An 18,101-nucleotide genomic window follows, 5' to 3' on the forward strand; every position below is an offset into this window, starting at 1 on the left:
TGGAGTGGAGTAGGGGAACAGCAAACAGCCATTAAAGCAGCCAGCCGCCTACCCGCCACAATGGACCTACCTGTGTACACTAGGTGGATGTGATGGAATGTACTGTCGTCCCTACATTTCAAGAAGAAGTAAGAATTGCAGTTGCAACAAACCCTTGCTTGCCTACAAAGAGAGCAGCAATTTGGATTTGTTACTATGTTACCTGGAAGAATAACAAACTGTGCAAGGATGGAGGTTGTAGGAGCAAAGAGAAGTTGTCTGTAAAGTTGGTGGATGCCTATTTTCCATTTTGCAGTCCCTTGTCTCCCTCTTGTGGCCTCCTGGAGGCAAATAAATGTGCAAAAAAAAGACAGCCTGGCGGCCGGCTGTTGCAGTGTTGCCCTCTCAGGCAACACTGAGTGACTGACTGAGCCTCACAGTCTTATATAAAGTTCAGACGGAACTTTGCACGTGTCATAGTGGAGCCCTCAGGATTCCAGAGCCAGCTTTCTGACATCATAATGGGGCCTGCCTCAGAGATAAAAGCCTGGGCCCAGGCAGTGTTGTTCAGTGCTGCTCAGCAGGCAGCACAGGACTGGATTAAAGCTGATACAAGGTGTGAAGGAACAAGGGGTGGCTGTGGGCATGCACTTGCTGCCGCTGCCAGTGTTTATCTGCATGGCAGGAGGGCATTTGGGCGTTGCCAGGAAGGCGTTTTTATGTAGATTCCTCCTCTTTCAGCACTGCATTGTGGTGCAAGCAAAAGAAGCAAATCCTGTCTGGCTTCCTCTCCGGCCTTTATTCACCTCCCGCTTAGTAGCTGTAAATGTGTGTGAGCCTGCAGGGCCCCATGGAATTGCCTAGGAGTAGGCTGAATCGCTGCAAGGGGTGAACAGCAGTATGGGACAGGCTCGGGCAAGGCAAGGGCCGCTCGGGTTATCGCTTCTCGGCCTTTTGGCTAAGATCAAGTGTAGTATCTGTTCTTATCAGTTTAATATCTGATACGTCCCCTATCTGGGGACCATATATTAAATGGATTTTTAGAACAGGGAGATGGAAATAGAGCTTGCTCTGTCCACTCCACGCATTGACCTGGTATTGCAGTATTTCCAGGACCGGTGCACCCTTCCCTTATGTGTTGACTAAAATCAGATTCCAAAAGTGTTTTTTCTCTTTGCCATTGTTTCTGTCTTTCTGAAGGGATCTCCCCTTTTAATCCCATTATTTCAACACCTGTTGGACAATGCATTTGTACAGTCATGTGTGATAATGAGCTCATTTATTAAATGCAATTAATGAATACATTGCCACCTCTTGTTGTGTGTGTGTGTGTGTGTGTCTTCTGTGTTTCTGTGTTTCCGGCATTTCACATTGGAACAGCTCATTCACCTTCCTTGTCTTCTCTCCGCCCTCCCTCCCTCCCTCCCTCCTAGGTAAGTTAAAGAGCTGCACCTGAGCCAGCCACTGATTGATGCAGCACCACAGTCAAATAGTGGAGTGGAGTGGAGTAGGGGAACAGCAAACAGCCATTAAAGCAGCCAGCCGCCTACCCGCCACAATGGACCTACCTGTGTACACTAGGTGGATGTGATGGAATGTACTGTCGTCCCTACATTTCAAGAAGAAGTAAGAATTGCAGTTGCAACAAACCCTTGCTTGCCTACAAAGAGAGCAGCAATTTGGATTTGTTACTATGTTACCTGGAAGAATAACAAACTGTGCAAGGATGGAGGTTGTAGGAGCAAAGAGAAGTTGTCTGTAAAGTTGGTGGATGCCTATTTTCCATTTTGCAGTCCCTTGTCTCCCTCTTGTGGCCTCCTGGAGGCAAATAAATGTGCAAAAAAAAGACAGCCTGGCGGCCGGCTGTTGCAGTGTTGCCCTCTCAGGCAACACTGAGTGACTGACTGAGCCTCACAGTCTTATATAAAGTTCAGACGGAACTTTGCACGTGTCATAGTGGAGCCCTCAGGATTCCAGAGCCAGCTTTCTGACATCATAATGGGGCCTGCCTCAGAGATAAAAGCCTGGGCCCAGGCAGTGTTGTTCAGTGCTGCTCAGCAGGCAGCACAGGACTGGATTAAAGCTGATACAAGGTGTGAAGGAACAAGGGGTGGCTGTGGGCATGCACTTGCTGCCGCTGCCAGTGTTTATCTGCATGGCAGGAGGGCATTTGGGCGTTGCCAGGAAGGCGTTTTTATGTAGATTCCTCCTCTTTCAGCACTGCATTGTGGTGCAAGCAAAAGAAGCAAATCCTGTCTGGCTTCCTCTCCGGCCTTTATTCACCTCCCGCTTAGTAGCTGTAAATGTGTGTGAGCCTGCAGGGCCCCATGGAATTGCCTAGGAGTAGGCTGAATCGCTGCAAGGGGTGAACAGCAGTATGGGACAGGCTCGGGCAAGGCAAGGGCCGCTCGGGTTATCGCTTCTCGGCCTTTTGGCAAGATCGGGTGTAGTATTTCTGCATCTGGTTTTGTTGGGAGGTGTCCGGGGTACCCTGCTCCTTGGCCTTGGGGGATCGTCTCTTTTCACAGAGAGACTTCACCCCCTTGCTGCTATTTGGGGAGTGGGCTTAGCCCCCGGACAACGAGTGGCGATCGCGCCTTTTCCAAGAGGTCAACCGGCCTTGAGGCGTCATTAAACGAGCGTTCCAAGGGCGTTTTGTCGGGCATCGTAGGTGTCTGGGGTACCCTAATCCTTGGCCTTGGGGGAGGGTTTCACTTAATTGTGGAATCTGAGCCCTTGCTGCTATAAGGGACAGGCTTAGCCCCCAGGCACTGAAAATGCCATTCACATTTGGTTTCGCATCCGGGGACACCCGGTTGCGCCAGTCCGTCCGCATCGAGGTGGAAGAAGGCCATCGTCAGCGGAAGAACCTTCGCTTCATTGTGGAGGTGATTCTGCTGGACTTCCTGGGGCTCAAGCGGGCGGACATCCTGTGTCTCAATGACCAGGAAAGCCGCGGTCGGTACACCATCTCCTTTACGGCCGCGGCATGCTGCGAGAATATGCACAAGAAACTATCTGATGCGGGCCAGAGTGAGGAGCGGCTAAATGGACTGAACTTTTTATTCCTCTACGGGGAGGAAGAGGTCCCGCTCGTGATATGTATGTTCAGTCCATTTGTCCCAGAGTGTGACATTGAAACCTTCCTCAGTCGTTACTGCAGGGAGGTCCGCTTCTCACACAAGATCTTGAATACCCAGAGCTTCTGGAATGGGAAAAGAAAGTATTGGGTGAAGTTCCGCCAGGATCCCAATGGCATTGGAGGCTTTCACCACCCACCCCAGAACTTTGCCATTGGGAAGAATCGAGGATTCTTATTTTACCCCCAGATGCCAATAGCCTGCCGGAACTGCTTGAGATATGGCCACACCAGAGAACATTGTGACCGGCCCCATGTGGTGCAGTGTAACAGGTGTGGCCAGGTTGGACACGTGGCGGCAAAATGCAGTTCCGAGGTATTGTGCAATCTGTGCGGCATGACTGGGCATGCTTTTAAAGACTGCCCCCGCAGAGCGAAGTCTGGGCCACCCAGACCAGGGCCAGAGCGGCAGTTTGCAACATGTGCAGACGCCGCTGGTAATGCCCCAAAACGAGTATTGACGACTGAGGGGTCCAGGCCAAAATCCTTCACAGCTCCATCGGGGGGCCCACCGATGTCAGCCTCGAGGGACGGCCACAGGGATTCCACTGGGTCCAGGCAGAGCAGGAGGAATTCTGACTCTGCTGGACATAAGTTGACCGGCACCTCTGCAGACGGGTCCTCTGCTCCGCCTGCGGTGGACCCTGTTGAGGCAGTGGTTAGCGACAGGCGTCGTGCTTCCGTAGGTTCTGCGGTAAGACCTGACGCCTGTCCCAAGAGTGTGGGCATGGAGCGGAGACACTCTGTGTCAAACGAGGGCTCCATTAAGAAAACCCCCAAACATGCTGGATTGGAGCCTCGTTTTGACCATTACCGGTCAACAGGGGGGCCAGAGCAAAGTTCCTCCACTGCGGTTGTAGAGGGGCTTGCGATGAAGGCTCCCCGTAAGCAGGCAAATGTTGCCAAAAGTGATGGGACCTCACAGGCCCCTGTGCAGCTGCCAAGTAGAGACATCAGCGATATCTTCAGCCAGGGGCCAGAGATGGGTGAGAGCGACTTCGAGGAGATGGATAGGAGCCATTCTGCTAAGAGACAGCGAGAGGAGGAGGAGTCCGGAGTTCGGAGGAAAGCTGCCTACCGGAGTTCCGATGAAAGCAGTGTGGGGGTTGGAGCCGCCCACGTATCTGGCTCTGACCCTACCAACATTAAAGATTTGTTGACCCCTCAAAAAGGGGGTCCAGATTCGCAGCTGATCTCCGAGTACGACTCTTCTGGTTCGGACTCTGACTTAAACTGAGACTATGTTGGTTCCTATCAAAGTCGCCTCACTAAATGTGAGGTCCCTAAAGAGCCCTGTTCGCAGGACTGCTTTATTTTCATTTTTAGAGACTGTGGACTTTGACCTTTGCCTGCTTCAGGAATGTGGAATCCCTAATGACTTGGAATATGAAGATCTAAAGATGGACTGGAAACTAGGCCCCTCAGTCTGGTCTGGTGGAAATGACTGTCGCTCTGCGGGGGTTGGATTGCTCTGCCGAGGTCGTTTTATCTCCATCCAAACAGTGACTGAAATCATGCCCGGCAGAGCTATTTTAATACATTTGCTTTTTAATGGAATTTTAATTCGTGTTTTAAACGTTTATGCCCCTCCTTCCAAACAGGAGAGGGCAGAACTATTAGAAATTTTACCATTGTTTTGTGTTGGGTCTACCCCCCTGCTGGTGGGTGGTGATTTTAACTGTGTACGAGATGGAGAACACCGGCAGGGTGGGGATTTTAATCGAAAAATTGACCGTACTTCTTACCTGCTCAAGAATTTTATTGGTGATTTTAAATTGAAAGATTGCTGGAGGGAACTCTTGCCTGCAGACCCAGGCCCCACCTGGTCCAATGGAAGAGTGAGCTCCAGAATTGATTTTATTTTCACTTCTAACAGTTTTATTCCCAAAAAATGTTTGCTTTTAACAAATATTTTATCTGATCACAAGCTCCTTTCGGTGCACTTGGAGCTAGAGGGGGAGCAAAAAGCTTGTAGGGGTCCCTGGAGACTAAACACCACGCTCCTGGAGGACCCCATCATTAAAGAGGAGTTTGTGCGGACCTACCAGTGTTGGCAGTCCCATAGAGCGCCCAGTCAGCCTATGCTACACTGGTGGGAGGGCATTAAACCCAAAATCAGAGCTTTTTTTATTCGAGCAGGTAAGAAGAAAGCAAAAGAGAAAAAACAATGGTTTTATGTTCTTAATAAACGTTTACATGTACTTTTTAAATTGAAGGAGATTGGTATGGATGTTGATGATGATATCTTAAATCTTAAAGCTGAAATAAAACATGCCATAGAAGAGAAAGGGAAACAAATAATTTTTAATTCACATGTAAAGCACCTCGAGGATGGCGAGAAGTGTTCCCGGTTCTTCTTCAAAAAGGTAATGGATAAACGAGATGTCATTTTAAACCTTGAAGGAGAAACCACTATGGTCGGCATTTTAAATTCTGCTTTTAATTTCTACCAATCTCTTTTTAACAAGAAAAATATTGATCCTTCCTTTTTAGAACATGTTCTTAATTCCCTTGATGCCAAGCTAGATATTTTAGACCAGGAAGTTTTATCCCGTAATATTACCTTGGAGGAACTTTTATTTGCTTTTAAAAGTTTTTCTAATGGGAAAGCTCCTGGGGAAGATGGTCTGCCCATCGAATTTTATCATGCTTTTTGGGAAATTTTAAAGAATGACATGTTTTTATTGTATAAGGAAGTTTTTATTGCTGAAGAGCTGCCCCCTTCCTGGAGGAGGGGGATTGTGTCCTTAATTTTTAAAAAAGGTGAGAAGGACCAGTTAAAAAACTGGCGTCCTATTACTCTTTTAAACGTTGATTGTAAAATTTTAGCTAAACTAATAACAATCCGTTTTAAACCTTTTATTCATAAATTAATCCATCCAAACCAGGTATGTGGGGTACCTGGGAGGTCAATTACTGAGTCCCTGAATATTTTACGTGACATCATTTGGTATTTTAAAGAAAGGGGTCAAAGTCTTGCTATTTTATCCTTAGATTTCGAGAAGGCTTTTGACCGGGTCTCCCATGAATATCTTTTTATGGTTCTTAAAAAGATGGCTGTTCCTGAAATTATTTTAACACGTATTAAGCTTTTATATCGATCCTGTTTTAGCCAAATTTCTATCAACGGATTTTTAACTAAAGGTGTTCCTCTTTTATCAGGGGTGAAACAGGGGTGCCCGTTGTCTCCGCTCCTTTTTATTTGTGCCATAGAACCTCTGTTCACCCTAATAAGAGATGATAAAGTCATCAGAGGCGTGCCCATACCTGGAGGAAGGGGGAACCAGGTAAAAATCCTGGGCTATATGGATGACGCCACCGTCCTATGCCCAGACGCCGCTTCTATGAGAAGGGCATTGAGGAACACCGGCTTTTTTTGTGAAGCCTCTGGTTTTAAATTAAACGTTGATAAGTGTGACTGTTTTTATACTGGTGTATGGGATTCCTCTGTGACACCAGGAGTTAACATGCAGCAGGATCAGATAAAAATTTTAGGAATTGTTTTTAATCAAGAAAACGATGGGAGACCCAATTGGGATTCAGTAATTGCCAAAATGGAAAAAAAGGTTTTAATGTGGAATTTGAGAAATCTCACCATGGAGGGAAAAGTTTTAATAATTAAATCTGTTTTATTACCTATAATGCTCTATGTAGCTATGGTTTTCCCTCCAACAATTTTATATATTAAAAAAGTGACCAGGATCTGTTTTATGTTTTTATGGGGTTCCAAAATGGAAAAACTAAAACGTGATTTTATGTACAGATGTAAGGACAATGGCGGGAGAGATGTTCCTAACCTTTTTAACTTCTTTTACATTAAATACTTTTGCTTCTGTTTTAAAATGTATAATTCTGATGGTATTTTTAGCTACTTTTTAAAGTACGCTACGGGCATGATTTTTAAACGATGGTTTCGTGTCCCTTTGAATTCTCCTGTGCTTCTGTGTCCCCCAAAACAATATGCGGTGCTCGAAAAAACTGTCAGGCTCCTAGGTCTCCAAGAATTGGGGCCTGACATATTGGGGGACCAGAAAAAAGTGTCACTCTCCTGTAGGCGGCAGGAAGATACACTGGCAGTTTCAAATTTCTCACAGGCAAGGTCCAAGGTGGTGTGGCGGAACGTTTTCGGGAAATTTATGGCAAATGTGCACAGGGACCTTGCCTGGGCAATCGTTCACCAGTGCCTCCCTACCCGTGAATTCCAGCATAGGCGAGGACTGGTGGCGAGAGCCAAGTGCCCGAGAGACAGGTGTGGTGACGACGAGACGGTAATGCACCTGTTTTGGAACTGCCCATATGCACAGGAGGTTTGGAGGAAGGTAGGCCCATTGCTGAAATGGGCCTGCGGTCTTAAAGATCTTAAATTTGAATACGTGTTTTATGGTCTTTTTAACTGCCCAAGTTTTAAACAGCAAATGGTCTGTTGGATCATTTTAAACTGTTTTAAGAATGCCATCTGGAAGGTTAGGAACATTCTGCTTTTTAAACATGATTTTATTGACGTTAAAAATTGTGTGAAATATGCCCTAAGTGAAATGTATATTTATTATCTTAGGGACAAAAAGCAGCTAGGGGTAAAAGAAGCAACATCCATGTGGTGTTTGCAAATGTGGAATACCATAACATTGTAAATAAAAATGGTTTTATTCTTTTATGTCTTTTATGCCCTGTACAAATTTTATCCTGCTATTGTTCTGTACTTTTATTATAACATCTGTATTACTGGTCTTATTATTATTCTTTTGTATTCATTTAAATGTATGAATATTTATGTATTATGCCATTGATTTTATCTTGTGGTTTCAATTCTTAAAAAAAGTCTGTAAAATATATTATTTTTGCCAATAAAAAACTTTGTTGAAACCTTTTATCTGTTCTTATCAGTTTAATATCTGATACGTCCCCTATCTGGGGACCATATATTAAATGGATTTTTAGAACAGGGAGATGGAAATAGAGCTTGCTCTGTCCACTCCACGCATTGACCTGGTATTGCAGTATTTCCAGGACCGGTGCACCCTTCCCTTATGTGTTGACTAAAATCAGATTCCAAAAGTGTTTTTTCTCTTTGCCATTGTTTCTGTCTTTCTGAAGGGATCTCCCCTTTTAATCCCATTATTTCAACACCTGTTGGACAATGCATTTGTACAGTCATGTGTGATAATGAGCTCATTTATTAAATGCAATTAATGAATACATTGCCACCTCTTGTTGTGTGTGTGTGTGTGTGTGTCTTCTGTGTTTCTGTGTTTCCGGCATTTCACATTGGAACAGCTCATTCACCTTCCTTGTCTTCTCTCCGCCCTCCCTCCCTCCCTCCCTCCTAGGTAAGTTAAAGAGCTGCACCTGAGCCAGCCACTGATTGATGCAGCACCACAGTCAAATAGTGGAGTGGAGTGGAGTAGGGGAACAGCAAACAGCCATTAAAGCAGCCAGCCGCCTACCCGCCACAATGGACCTACCTGTGTACACTAGGTGGATGTGATGGAATGTACTGTCGTCCCTACATTTCAAGAAGAAGTAAGAATTGCAGTTGCAACAAACCCTTGCTTGCCTACAAAGAGAGCAGCAATTTGGATTTGTTACTATGTTACCTGGAAGAATAACAAACTGTGCAAGGATGGAGGTTGTAGGAGCAAAGAGAAGTTGTCTGTAAAGTTGGTGGATGCCTATTTTCCATTTTGCAGTCCCTTGTCTCCCTCTTGTGGCCTCCTGGAGGCAAATAAATGTGCAAAAAAAAGACAGCCTGGCGGCCGGCTGTTGCAGTGTTGCCCTCTCAGGCAACACTGAGTGACTGACTGAGCCTCACAGTCTTATATAAAGTTCAGACGGAACTTTGCACGTGTCATAGTGGAGCCCTCAGGATTCCAGAGCCAGCTTTCTGACATCATAATGGGGCCTGCCTCAGAGATAAAAGCCTGGGCCCAGGCAGTGTTGTTCAGTGCTGCTCAGCAGGCAGCACAGGACTGGATTAAAGCTGATACAAGGTGTGAAGGAACAAGGGGTGGCTGTGGGCATGCACTTGCTGCCGCTGCCAGTGTTTATCTGCATGGCAGGAGGGCATTTGGGCGTTGCCAGGAAGGCGTTTTTATGTAGATTCCTCCTCTTTCAGCACTGCATTGTGGTGCAAGCAAAAGAAGCAAATCCTGTCTGGCTTCCTCTCCGGCCTTTATTCACCTCCCGCTTAGTAGCTGTAAATGTGTGTGAGCCTGCAGGGCCCCATGGAATTGCCTAGGAGTAGGCTGAATCGCTGCAAGGGGTGAACAGCAGTATGGGACAGGCTCGGGCAAGGCAAGGGCCGCTCGGGTTATCGCTTCTCGGCCTTTTGGCTCAGATCAGGTTTATTGCCTGGTCTGGGCCGGGGGTTCGGTCTTTCGTGGAGTCCTATCCGACGTTTTTGGGAGCGATCATCGTGCCGTTGGGCATTCCATTTCAAGATGGCAGCTGTGCGTAACACTATCCGTTTCGTGGTGAATGAGCAGAGGAGAGACGAAGTTGATACTGGACATATCATTGAGAACATCCTTCTGGACCTGGCTGGAGTTAAGTTGGTAGAGGTATTCTGTATCCAAGCTTTCAGCAATATTGCTACATACGATGTATCCTTTTTTGAGGCCGCCTACTGTTTAAACGTTTTTCAGTTGCTAAAGGAAAAACACATGCATGAGGCTTTAACATCCATTGAAGTGCAACCTCTTTTTTCTACAGTGGAGAAATGTATAACAATTCATATGTATAACCCATTTCTGGATAGAAGGCTGGTCAGGGCTTTTTTAGCTCATTACTGTACCCATGTTAGAGGAGGTGTGGAGCAGAAGAACCTATGGGGAGTCTTTAATGGTGATATCAAGTACTGGGTCAGGCTGAAACCTGACTCCAGCTGTATTGGAGGAGTGATGAATCCTCCTGCTAATTTTTCCATTGGTGGGAATAAGGGATATCTGTACTACCAAGATATGCCATGCTTTTGTAGATCATGTTTTTCCTACGGGCATACCAAAGATGCATGCAAAGGCAAAGTTTGCAGAAATTGCAAGGAAACAGGACATGAGGCTAGTGCATGCATTTCCCCATCCAGGTGTGACATTTGTGGTTTGCCGGGTCATACTTGTAGGAAATGTCCAAAGGTGTTTCCTTTCTTAGGACAAGAGAGAAGAACATGGGGCAGACAGGTGAGAACAACATGTTCCCTTGCTGCCTCTTCTGAGGTAATTTCAGAGCCAGCTGGCAGTGTTTCTGTGGCTGCTTCTCAGGACCCTGGGAAAGCTGGATTAGGAGAGGTTCTAACCTCACATACTGACAGCATGGAGTTGGGTGTGGTCCCTCCTGCAGAGCCAACTGTTGATGAGACACCTGGGGTTATACCTATGGAAGGTAAAGACACAGCGCCACCTAGTGGGTGTGCATACCCTGATAATGGTGCAAGTATGCAAATTTTGTCCTTTTCTAGCCCAGAGTCAAAAATGGACGATTCAGCAAAAGTGGAGTGGTCAATATCGGAGGAGGACGAGAAGGAGGCCAGGATGCCTAGTGCCACTAGTGCGGAAATCTTCCATAAAGTTGTCTCAAAAAGGGGGAAGTCTGGAAAGGCGGTGAAGAGACTTAAGATAGGCTTATTGGAAGATTCTGCTCATGCAAATCCTTTTTCTTTGCTGGATAGTGACTCCAGTTCTAGCCCTAAGTCATCTGAGGTGGCTTCAGAAGTACCCAGCTCTCCTGGGGAAGGTTTCCTCAGTGAAGTCAATGTGGCAAATTTGGAAAGAGCGATGTATTTCCCTGGGACGTGATATGTTCTGGTTATCTCATGGCTTTCCATTGCACTAACCATACTATGCCCGCATGTCTTTGAGATTAAAAATTGTCTCACAAAATGTACGGGTGTTCTCCTCTGCTCACAAGCGTGCTGCAGTCCTGGACTTTTTGGCCTCTAAGGGCAGTGACATTGTTTGCGTACAAGAATGTGGTTTGTCAAAAATGCCTAGGAAAGAAGAATGGAAGTTTGGGGAAGCAATTTGGTCTTTTTCTTCCACAAATAGGAATGATGGAATTGGTATTCTTTTTAAAAATAATGAGTTTGTCATCAAACAGACTCAAATTATACAAGAAGGAAGATGTGTCTGTGTGTTACTATCCTATAAGGGATGGCAGTTTAGGCTAATTAATATCTATGGCCATGCTGTGAAAACTGATAGGTTGGCACTTTTTGATTCTTTAAAATTTTTTCTTCATGGTAAAGTTCCTGTAATTATTGTTGGTGACATTAACTGTATCCTGGAGAAGCAGGCCCGAGCTGGGTCCACAGAGTCTAATGTGGATGTCACTGGAGTTTTGTGGAATAAAATGTTGCAGGACTTTGCTTTGCAGGACGCTGTCACCAGGAAACCAGGTCCATTTACTTACCATGCCGATGACGGAAGAACGGATTCTCGTCTGGACTTTTTCTTTTTTTCTACTTCAGCAATGAAATGTGTAGATTATTCGCAGGAGAGAGTGTGGTTTTCAGATCACGAGTGTTTGTTGGGGGTTTTTGTCATAAATAATTTCTTTTATGGTAGAGGGGTATGGAAGATGAATGTTAGTTTTCTGAGTGATGAAAGGGTGAAAACTAGGTTTGGGAAAAAATATGGGTTTTGGGTTAGGAAGAAAAGTTCTTTCTCTAATGTGTGTGAATGGTGGGTATGGGTGAAAAAAAAGATTGGTGGGTTTTTTAGACAAATAGGATATAGAAGAGCGAGAAGGAAAAGATTGCAATATTCACGCTTTAACATGCGGATGACGTTCCTTCATCAATGTAAAAATTTGGGTATGGATGTAAGACACGATTTGGAAAAAACAAAAAAAGATATTAAGGAGTGGTTCCGAGAAAAAGGGAAAGAAATAATATTTAGGTCTAAGGTGGAGGTTAGAGATAATCACGAGAAATGCACTAGATTTTTCTTTAAAAAAATGTGTGGTGGAAAAAGTGGAATGAATGTGTTATTGGATAAGGATGATAAAGAGGTGTTTGGTAAGGATGTGATTGATGTGGTGTCTGATTTTTATAAACAACTGTATGATGTGAAGAAATGTGATTTGGGTGATGATGAGGAGTTTTTGGATATTGTGTGTAATTTTGTTCCTGAAAGTGAATGTGAGGTTTTGCTTGGTGAGATTATGGATGGTGAAGTAAAGGATGTGGTGGGAAGTATGGCTAAAAATAAGTCTCCAGGGATCGATGGGATACCAGCTGAGTTCTATGGGAAATATTGGGACATAATTGGGAAGGATGTTATAGATGTTATGAGAGTGTTGTTTTCTGGGACGAATATGTGTGATGTGATGAAGAAGGGTATGGTAGTTCTGTTGCATAAAAAAGGAGATAAGAGGCGGTTAGAAAACTGGCGACCGATTACTTTGCTGAATACGGATTATAAAATTTTTGCCAAGCTGATTGCGAATCGTATGAGAGACGTGATTGGGTGTGTGATTGATGAGGATCAGGTATGTGCGGTACCGAAAAGGAAATTGCATGAGAACGTGGCGTTGGTGCGGGACATGCTTGAGGATTGTAAGGGTCGGAATAAGAAGGTGATTGTGTGTGCGTTAGATTTTGAGAAAGCGTTTGATCGTGTGGCGCATGTGTTTTTGTTTAAAGTGTTAGAGAGAATGGGTTTTCCGGTTCAGTTTGTGAGTTTGTTGAAGAATTTATACGCGAATGCAAAGAGTTGTGTGCAGGTGAATGGGTTTTTTTCAGAATCATTTAGTATTATGTCTGGTGTGCGACAGGGTTGTCCGTTGTCTCCCATCCTATTTATTTGTGCGATTGAACCATTGTTGCAAATGATTAGAAATGATAAGGTTGTGAAAGGTTTGGTGGTGCCCGGGTGTGATGGAAAACGTGTGAAAGCTTTGGGATATATGGATGATATTTGTGTATTGTGTGATTCAGTGTATGATATGTCCAGAGTGAAGTTGATTGTAAACATGTTTTGTATTGCGTCTGCTTTTAAAATAAATTGGGGTAAGAGCAAATTTAAATTTTTTTTCAGTAATGAGCGAGTGAGTGATTCTGATATGGAACAGGTGGATGGTGTGAAAATTTTGGGTATTGTGTTTGATGATGAGTTGAAAGGGAGAGAAAGTTGGGATGAGTTAGGTGGTAGGATTGTGAGAAAGTTGGAAATGTGGAGAATGAGGGATCTTTCTTTTTCGGGGAAGGTTTTAATTGTCAAAAGTATTATTCTACCTATGATTTTATATGTTGCTCTGGTTTTTCCTCCTGCTGTTGATATGTTAAAAAAAGTGAATAGAGTTTTGTTCCTTTTTTTATGGGGGAGCGGGATTGAGAAGGCAAAGAGAGAAATTCTAATGAAAAGCAGACGAAATGGAGGCCTTGATTTCCCAAATTTGGAGATCTTCATTGGAATTAATTGTGTACGGTTTTTTGTAGAGCTTTTATTTAAAGAATCCAAGGCTTCCAGAATGTCGAAGTATCTAGCTGGTACGGTGATTCAGCGTCTAAGGTGGGAAAAACGTAATTTATGTAAACCAATTGCTTTTCAGTGCACAGGGTGGTATTTGTATGTTGAAAAATTTATTAAAAAGTTCCAGCTAGAGGATGTAAGAATGGAGAGATTTTTGAGCGAAAAGAATGTTGTGAGAAGTATGTGTATGAATAATGTGATGTGTTCTGTAAATGGTTTGAATTCGATGGAGTCTAAGTCTGTGTGGAAGAAGATTGTTACGTATGATGTGTCAAATAAGCAGAAAGATTTGTTATGGATGTCGGTACATGGAGTGTTGCCTGTAAGGAGTGTTCAGAAAAGAAGAGGTTTGGTTGCGTCTGAAAGGTGTCCGAGAGAAGGTTGTGGGGATGATGAGGATGTGAGCCATGTGTTTTGGTCGTGTAAGCATGCAAAGGATGTTTGGAAAAAGTTGAGTGGGTTGTGTGAAGAGTTGACTGGTTTGAAGGTTTTGACGTATGAAATTGTCTTGTTTGGTTTGTGTAGTTTGGGTAGTGAAAAGGATAGAGTGTTGTGGATTTTTCTGACTTGTGTGAAAGAAGTATTGTGGAATACGAGGAATTTGAATGTGTATAAAAGAGAAGTATTTGAGATGGAGGATGTGGTTAGTATGGTATTGGCTAAATTGTATTTTTATTATAAATGGGATCTAGAAAGAGGTATGGATGCGGAAGGGATATGGCGAATGTTAAAATGGAGGTATTTAGTTTGAGGAATTTTGTTTGATTTATCTTGTATTTGATGGAAAAATAAAATAATGAACCAGAGTGATGAGATTTTTTGAAAAATAGAGAGGTGGTTTGAACAACTACAGTTCTCGGTTTTATTCAAAAAAACCTGAATGGTTTAATAAAAAAAAAAAAAAAAAAAAAAAAAAAAATCTGTTCTTATCAGTTTAATATCTGATACGTCCCCTATCTGGGGACCATATATTAAATGGATTTTTAGAACAGGGAGATGGAAATAGAGCTTGCTCTGTCCACTCCACGCATTGACCTGGTATTGCAGTATTTCCAGGACCGGTGCACCCTTCCCTTATGTGTTGACTAAAATCAGATTCCAAAAGTGTTTTTTCTCTTTGCCATTGTTTCTGTCTTTCTGAAGGGATCTCCCCTTTTAATCCCATTATTTCAACACCTGTTGGACAATGCATTTGTACAGTCATGTGTGATAATGAGCTCATTTATTAAATGCAATTAATGAATACATTGCCACCTCTTGTTGTGTGTGTGTGTGTGTGTGTCTTCTGTGTTTCTGTGTTTCCGGCATTTCACATTGGAACAGCTCATTCACCTTCCTTGTCTTCTCTCCGCCCTCCCTCCCTCCCTCCCTCCTAGGTAAGTTAAAGAGCTGCACCTGAGCCAGCCACTGATTGATGCAGCACCACAGTCAAATAGTGGAGTGGAGTGGAGTAGGGGAACAGCAAACAGCCATTAAAGCAGCCAGCCGCCTACCCGCCACAATGGACCTACCTGTGTACACTAGGTGGATGTGATGGAATGTACTGTCGTCCCTACATTTCAAGAAGAAGTAAGAATTGCAGTTGCAACAAACCCTTGCTTGCCTACAAAGAGAGCAGCAATTTGGATTTGTTACTATGTTACCTGGAAGAATAACAAACTGTGCAAGGATGGAGGTTGTAGGAGCAAAGAGAAGTTGTCTGTAAAGTTGGTGGATGCCTATTTTCCATTTTGCAGTCCCTTGTCTCCCTCTTGTGGCCTCCTGGAGGCAAATAAATGTGCAAAAAAAAGACAGCCTGGCGGCCGGCTGTTGCAGTGTTGCCCTCTCAGGCAACACTGAGTGACTGACTGAGCCTCACAGTCTTATATAAAGTTCAGACGGAACTTTGCACGTGTCATAGTGGAGCCCTCAGGATTCCAGAGCCAGCTTTCTGACATCATAATGGGGCCTGCCTCAGAGATAAAAGCCTGGGCCCAGGCAGTGTTGTTCAGTGCTGCTCAGCAGGCAGCACAGGACTGGATTAAAGCTGATACAAGGTGTGAAGGAACAAGGGGTGGCTGTGGGCATGCACTTGCTGCCGCTGCCAGTGTTTATCTGCATGGCAGGAGGGCATTTGGGCGTTGCCAGGAAGGCGTTTTTATGTAGATTCCTCCTCTTTCAGCACTGCATTGTGGTGCAAGCAAAAGAAGCAAATCCTGTCTGGCTTCCTCTCCGGCCTTTATTCACCTCCCGCTTAGTAGCTGTAAATGTGTGTGAGCCTGCAGGGCCCCATGGAATTGCCTAGGAGTAGGCTGAATCGCTGCAAGGGGTGAACAGCAGTATGGGACAGGCTCGGGCAAGGCAAGGGCCGCTCGGGTTATCGCTTCTCGGCCTTTTGGCTAAGATCAAGTGTAGTATCTGTTCTTATCAGTTTAATATCTGATACGTCCCCTATCTGGGGACCATATATTAAATGGATTTTTAGAACAGGGAGATGGAAATAGAGCTTGCTCTGTCCACTCCACGCATTGACCTGGTATTGCAGTATTTCCAGGACCGGTGCACCCTTCCCTTATGTGTTGACTAAAATCAGATTCCAAAAGTGTTTTTTCTCTTTGCCATTGTTTCTGTCTTTCTGAAGGGATCTCCCCTTTTAATCCCATTATTTCAACACCTGTTGGACAATGCATTTGTACAGTCATGTGTGATAATGAGCTCATTTATTAAATGCAATTAATGAATACATTGCCACCTCTTGTTGTGTGTGTGTGTGTGTGTGTGTGTGTGTCTTCTGTGTTTCTGTGTTTCCGGCATTTCACATTGGAACAGCTCATTCACCTTCCTTGTCTTCTCTCCGCCCTCCCTCCCTCCCTCCCTCCTAGGTAAGTTAAAGAGCTGCACCTGAGCCAGCCACTGATTGATGCAGCACCACAGTCAAATAGTGGAGTGGAGTGGAGTAGGGGAACAGCAAACAGCCATTAAAGCAGCCAGCCGCCTACCCGCCACAATGGACCTACCTGTGTACACTAGGTGGATGTGATGGAATGTACTGTCGTCCCTACATTTCAAGAAGAAGTAAGAATTGCAGTTGCAACAAACCCTTGCTTGCCTACAAAGAGAGCAGCAATTTGGATTTGTTACTATGTTACCTGGAAGAATAACAAACTGTGCAAGGATGGAGGTTGTAGGAGCAAAGAGAAGTTGTCTGTAAAGTTGGTGGATGCCTATTTTCCATTTTGCAGTCCCTTGTCTCCCTCTTGTGGCCTCCTGGAGGCAAATAAATGTGCAAAAAAAAGACAGCCTGGCGGCCGGCTGTTGCAGTGTTGCCCTCTCAGGCAACACTGAGTGACTGACTGAGCCTCACAGTCTTATATAAAGTTCAGACGGAACTTTGCACGTGTCATAGTGGAGCCCTCAGGATTCCAGAGCCAGCTTTCTGACATCATAATGGGGCCTGCCTCAGAGATAAAAGCCTGGGCCCAGGCAGTGTTGTTCAGTGCTGCTCAGCAGGCAGCACAGGACTGGATTAAAGCTGATACAAGGTGTGAAGGAACAAGGGGTGGCTGTGGGCATGCACTTGCTGCCGCTGCCAGTGTTTATCTGCATGGCAGGAGGGCATTTGGGCGTTGCCAGGAAGGCGTTTTTATGTAGATTCCTCCTCTTTCAGCACTGCATTGTGGTGCAAGCAAAAGAAGCAAATCCTGTCTGGCTTCCTCTCCGGCCTTTATTCACCTCCCGCTTAGTAGCTGTAAATGTGTGTGAGCCTGCAGGGCCCCATGGAATTGCCTAGGAGTAGGCTGAATCGCTGCAAGGGGTGAACAGCAGTATGGGACAGGCTCGGGCAAGGCAAGGGCCGCTCGGGTTATCGCTTCTCGGCCTTTTGGCTAAGATCAAGTGTAGTATCTGTTCTTATCAGTTTAATATCTGATACGTCCCCTATCTGGGGACCATATATTAAATGGATTTTTAGAACAGGGAGATGGAAATAGAGCTTGCTCTGTCCACTCCACGCATTGACCTGGTATTGCAGTATTTCCAGGACCGGTGCACCCTTCCCTTATGTGTTGACTAAAATCAGATTCCAAAAGTGTTTTTTCTCTTTGCCATTGTTTCTGTCTTTCTGAAGGGATCTCCCCTTTTAATCCCATTATTTCAACACCTGTTGGACAATGCATTTGTACAGTCATGTGTGATAATGAGCTCATTTATTAAATGCAATTAATGAATACATTGCCACCTCTTGTTGTGTGTGTGTGTGTGTGTGTCTTCTGTGTTTCTGTGTTTCCGGCATTTCACATTGGAACAGCTCATTCACCTTCCTTGTCTTCTCTCCGCCCTCCCTCCCTCCCTCCCTCCTAGGTAAGTTAAAGAGCTGCACCTGAGCCAGCCACTGATTGATGCAGCACCACAGTCAAATAGTGGAGTGGAGTGGAGTAGGGGAACAGCAAACAGCCATTAAAGCAGCCAGCCGCCTACCCGCCACAATGGACCTACCTGTGTACACTAGGTGGATGTGATGGAATGTACTGTCGTCCCTACAT

At 44.8% G+C, this 18,101-nt stretch overlaps 4 non-coding genes and 1 pseudogene across 4 annotated transcripts; all 5 read left to right on the forward strand.

Moving 5' to 3' along the window:
• Positions 1-917: 917 nt before the first annotated feature.
• Positions 918-1,108, forward strand: LOC142732459 (U2 spliceosomal RNA). The gene has a single exon (XR_012879646.1). It is a non-coding gene; the product is annotated as a U2 spliceosomal RNA (small nuclear RNA).
• A 6,839-nt stretch (positions 1,109-7,947) lies between these two features.
• LOC142732472 (U2 spliceosomal RNA) lies at positions 7,948-8,141 on the forward strand. The gene has a single exon (XR_012879656.1). It is a non-coding gene; the product is annotated as a U2 spliceosomal RNA (small nuclear RNA).
• A 6,295-nt stretch (positions 8,142-14,436) lies between these two features.
• On the forward strand, positions 14,437-14,653 carry LOC142732477 (U2 spliceosomal RNA; annotated as a pseudogene).
• A 1,286-nt stretch (positions 14,654-15,939) lies between these two features.
• Positions 15,940-16,130, forward strand: LOC142732460 (U2 spliceosomal RNA). Its single transcript, XR_012879647.1, has one exon. It is a non-coding gene; the product is annotated as a U2 spliceosomal RNA (small nuclear RNA).
• A 1,294-nt stretch (positions 16,131-17,424) lies between these two features.
• Positions 17,425-17,615, forward strand: LOC142732461 (U2 spliceosomal RNA). The gene has a single exon (XR_012879648.1). It is a non-coding gene; the product is annotated as a U2 spliceosomal RNA (small nuclear RNA).
• The last annotated feature ends 486 nt before the right edge of the window (positions 17,616-18,101 follow it).

The sequence above is a fragment of the Rhinoderma darwinii genome, unplaced genomic scaffold (assembly GCF_050947455.1).
Source record: "Rhinoderma darwinii isolate aRhiDar2 unplaced genomic scaffold, aRhiDar2.hap1 Scaffold_909, whole genome shotgun sequence".
Classification (NCBI taxonomy): domain Eukaryota; kingdom Metazoa; phylum Chordata; class Amphibia; order Anura; family Rhinodermatidae; genus Rhinoderma; species Rhinoderma darwinii.